Below are 5,335 nucleotides of genomic sequence, written 5' to 3' on the forward strand. Positions count from 1 at the left end.
TATACTTAGAATAATATTGATGACATAAAGAAACGTAACTCAAAAATAGTAAATAAGACCGAGGTCAAGGCACGACCCACTCGTCTAATGAACCGTAGTACGCATGTAGGCAGTCGTGCGTTCTAGAGGAAGCTTTGAGTTACATTGGATACGAAGAATGCAAAACTGTGAGTTCATGTTCCCCCTTTTCTTTTAACTGTTTTCAGTTTTATAACTTTGCGGGTGAAGTACATGTTACAAACTGTTTACAAACACTTATACATGGTATGGTTAGCTATGGAAAGGTACTGCTAGATCATGTGAGTGGTGGGTACAACGCTTAAGACCATTAATCCTCGTAGTAGGACCAAGGGACATGAGTGATAGATCTATTTGGGTGTAGCGAGCCCACACCTATGTGGACCGGGGTTTGGCCCATGAGGTGACTATGTTCATAAACTGAAGCCCGGTGCAAAATCTGCTAGGATTGAGTCTTCCTGCATCACGTCACACATATTAATGGCCTTGCAAACCATTAATGATCTATTTTCCTTGTTTGCTTTCATACCAGGGTTTGACAAATACATATTTACTTATAAAGATTACAAAGTTTATTCGAGCTCACACACTAAACACATGAACTCGCTCAACTTTTGTTGACGTTTTCAAACTACATGTATTTCAGGAAACTAAGTATGGATCTGGTGGGTGTTGAAGTTTTCAAGTGTTGTTTGGAATAAAAGATGTCATCCGATGTCGTATGGGTTGGGAGTGTGTATCCTATCCTGGATAGGATACATATCTCAAAGCCTAGTTTTCATTAGTGTCTTTTGAGAAGTCCTTGTGGAATTCTAAAACAAATTGCATGGTTTGTAATTCAGATTCGAAGTCTGTGTTTGGATTCTAAAACAATGTTGTTGTTATGTTTTAAAACTTAAACTAATGGATGGACGTCTTTAGTTTTATCATATAGATGTTTGTTATGGTTGAATGCAATGATATTAAGCAAGTCACACATAATCACGCTTCCGCAAAAGTAAGGGTGTGACACGTAAACCCTTTCTCGACCGCTTCATCATCGTGTTTATCGATGATATCCTTATCTATTCGAAGTCGAAAACTAAACATGCGCAACATCTACGTTGTTAGTGCATATGTCTGTTGACTTCGTCTTGTATCGAGTCATGTAATAGAATAGATAGACCAGGACGCGTTGTACGAGAGAAACGAGAAACAGGGCTAAACCAGCAGGTTCATGCGACCTGGCCAGTTCGTGCGAACTGACCAGTTCGTGCGAACTGACCAGTTCGTGCGACCTGGTAGTACTGGTTCATGCGACCTGGCTTTCCCTATATATAGTGAGTCATGGGTCTTCATTTGTAACTTTTGGATTCCAGTAGCGAAGCTCTGCTGAAGTGTCGCCAGCTCTTGTAACTGTATCAAATCAATGCAATCGACATTTAATCTACTTCTAAATGCATATCAAGCTGCAATGAAGATCAAATCAATGAATTCCGCCTCTGATTTGGTCTAGAACTCTTCTGATCGACTCGTTTTGATCGAATCCCCAATCCTACAAGTGGTATCAAAGCTCAGGAGAAAGAGTTCTTACCATTTCAGCTTGTTTTCATGGAAAAATCTGATTTCTACTCATTCTTTTACACTTTTTCAACAAATTTACTGAGTCTTTACGGATAAAATGACCTGATTTTGACATATAACACGTAAAACACTGTTTTAATCAATCCGTGAACAAATCAGAATCTAATTCAACCTAAAACTTGATAAAATTGACCAAACCACGTGAAAAACTTGTCAGATCGTTCGAGATACTGTCAGGTCGTTTGAAAATTTGCTTCAGGTCGTACAGTTTGGGTCAGATCATGTGAAACAGCTTCAAGTCGCTTGAAACAACTCCAGATCGTGTGAGATATAACTCAGGTCGCACGGATTGAACTCAGGTCACACGGTTTGATATAATCTCAGGTCGCACGGTTTGAAGATTGGTTCAGGTCGCACGGATTGAATTCCAGCTCGCATGGATTGAACTCCAGCTCGTTTCAATCCCAGATCGTTTGAAATATTTCAAATCGTTTGAAATTGATAATTTGTGAAGTTTTAAAACCGAAACATGGATTCTGAATTTTACAACGCATTTGCTATCCCGATCACTATGGCTCAGAACGTGAACTTAGAGAATGAAATGGGAACCATGCAAAAACCGCCTAAGTGTTGGTGCAGTCATCTGTCGTCTTCGTCTTCGTATCGAGTCTCGGGTTCGTTGCGGTTTTGGATCAAACATTATGTCATCATCTTTGATGATGACATCACAATGATGACATCATCATTGCATAGGTATATAAGACAAAGTCAATTTGGTCCAATAGGAGGCTCCAATGAGTGTTGTCCATTTGAGGTCCAATCGTTTGAAGCTAGTGTTTGTAATTGTTTGAATATTGTCCGTTTGAAAGCATGTGTCCGTTTGAGCATGTGGCCGTTTGAAGCTAGTGTCCGTTTGAAAGGTCTCAGACGGAAGGGGTCATGTACTATAAATAGAGTTCAAACGATGTCATTTGTAACGGTCAGGAAAATTGATACGAAGTGCTGCCGGTATTTCCTCTCATTGTAAACACTGTAAATTGAATATACAAGAGGATTAAAATGTATTTCAAGCTGTTTTCTAGTGCGTTTCTTAGTTTCCGCCTCTGAAACGTACGAGAGCTCTTCCGAACGACTCATTCAGGTCGAAACCGATCCTACAATTGGTATCAGAGCTCAGGACGAGGAGTTCTTGCCATATTCAGCTTGAAAATCTGATTCTCTACACCTTCTTTCATAAAATTGATATTTTTCACGGTTAAAATCGGCTATAATTTTCACAATGTATGCGTAATAGCAGTTTAACAAAGCCTTGAAAATTTTAGATCTAAACTTGACGTAAAAGTGATAAAAATTGTCTGAAAATTGATGTCCGTTTGAACGAGCACAGTGACTGACCGTTTGAAGTTGGTTCTTCCGTTTGAAACAAGAGTGACCGTTTGATCTGTCGTTTGAATCTGACCCTGACCGTTTGAAATTGACCATTACCGTTTGAAAAACTTTGAGTTAATCATTTGAAGCTGTATTGACCGTTTGAACCAACTTCCGTTTGAAAATGGTTTATTAGTTCATGTGATAAAATGTCATCATTAGGTTTGAATTAAAATCAGTTGCATGTGATTGATGATAATCTCAAAGTATTCGATCAAGGATTTGTCAGGATTGCATGTGAAGTGATAAAGGAGGTTGTCACGTGAATATAAGGTCCTATCAGATTTATATGTGAAATAAACATTACCAATTTGTCATATCATTTTTGATTAAGTGATTTGTTAGGCCCAATCAACCTATACTTTTGTATGCGGCCCTATCATGTTCAAACAAGTTGTCGGCTATAGTCATTCCAATCCATGTGAATATTAATTGTTGTCAGCCACTATATGTTGAGGTCCAATTAAAAATTTGTTGTTAAAGGCCCAATCATTAAGTGTTATGATTTAAATTGACAGCCCATGTGTTCTAATATTTGAGGTCCTATCAAATACATTAATAATTGTCAGCCCACTAAGAGATTTTTGGTCAAATCAAATTTTGGTTAAGTGATAAAGCGGCCAATAAGCGATTACATGTGAATGAATATGTGATATATATCAAGATTGTAATTTTGCATATGATGTGTCAGTACTTTTATTAAAAATCTGCATGTGATTAATTGATTCATGTGATAGTGTTGAAAGTCTAAAAGATTTACTTGTATCGGTCCAATCAAAGTTTTTAAAAGACAATTTTTTGACGGCAATATATTGACAAAGCTTAGTTCGGCCCAAGTCTTGTGTCGGAGTCATATATACAAAAGTTAAAAATTGTGTTTGTGTAAATCACGGCCTAAATCGTTCTAAGCCCATGTGATATTATATGTGTTCAAAGTTGCGGCCCAAGGTTTGAAATTGCTTGTCACTTAAATATCTCGGCCCATGGTTTGAAATTCTACTCACACCAGTTCATGTTGTTGGAAGTTTGAGTTTCTTAGATCACCAGAGGGGTTCAGGTTGCTTGAAAAAGTCATCTTTTCACTTGGAGTGGTTAAAATCATCTCCTGGTCGTACGAATTTCAGATCATTTGAATATTGAAAGTCAGTCAGTTTGCACGAAAAAGGGTCAAATCATTCATATTTGTTCCGGGTCATAGCTGTCCACACAAGTGTGTCAACCTTCAGTCCGCACAGAATATTCCTCAGTTCGAGTACGAGTTCGTTTCTATTAATTGATAAATCTCTAAACTGATTGTGTTTTGTTTGTGTGTTTTCAGGTTTTTCCCGAAGTATCATCTGATTTTTAAAACATGGAAGAGAAATTTTACAATGCTTTTGCTACACCGGTTGCTACAGTTTCAGTTGCGTTATTGAAGAAATCATTTGATATGTTTGTAGCTTTTGAAGATGAAACAACAAAGCAGACAATTGATAGATATTGTCATCTAGTATTGGAAATGGGTAGATTGGGCATTAAGAAAGAGGATGATGAGTGGGTCGATAAGCTAGCTGAGGCTTTACCCCAACAGAAGTGGGGAACTTATTTGTTGATTGTAAAACACATGAGGAAGTCTCAAGATATGAATCTGGCACAGTTTATTCAGAAAATTGAAGAGCATGAGTTGGATATCCAGAAAAAAGCAAAAGTTGAAGAAAGTTCAACAAAGGAAGCTGAAGGACAGAAAGCTGAAAAGAATCTGATGAACCAGTGACCGAGAAAGAAGTTGAAAAGATTGTTGAGGTCGAGAAACTTGTTGAAGTTGAAAAGACTATCGAAGTCGAAAAGATAGTTGAAAAGGTGGTTGAAGTCACAAAGCCTTGTGAGAAATGTTCAGAAGGTTGCAAAGTTTGTGAAGAAAAAGATAAAATGATTGTTGATTTAGAGAAGATTAAGGAAGATTTACTGTCAGATGTGAAGTACGTGAAAGAGTCATACGATGTACTGAACAGGACAGTTAACAGTTTAAAAAGAACGAATGCAGAAATTGAAAAAGCAAATGACAAGATGAGTGCAACTTTGATGACAAAGCAAAGTGTTATTAATGATTATATCGAAGATTGTTGTAACTTGAAGAAGGAGTTGGAACTTGAGAGAATCGAGAGTGAAAGGATTAACCGATTACTTTTGAGTTATACTACTTGTGATTATCTGATTGATCGTGTTTATCCTACTGTTGCAGGTCTTGAAGCTTTCAAGAAGAAAGAAAAAGAAGAGGATACTGGTAAGAAACCAAGTGTCAAGAATAACAGATGTCCGCCTCCTATCTTTGAGAGTTATTCCCCCA

Source organism: Helianthus annuus, chromosome 17 (assembly GCF_002127325.2).
Source record: "Helianthus annuus cultivar XRQ/B chromosome 17, HanXRQr2.0-SUNRISE, whole genome shotgun sequence".
Classification (NCBI taxonomy): Eukaryota; Viridiplantae; Streptophyta; class Magnoliopsida; order Asterales; family Asteraceae; genus Helianthus; species Helianthus annuus.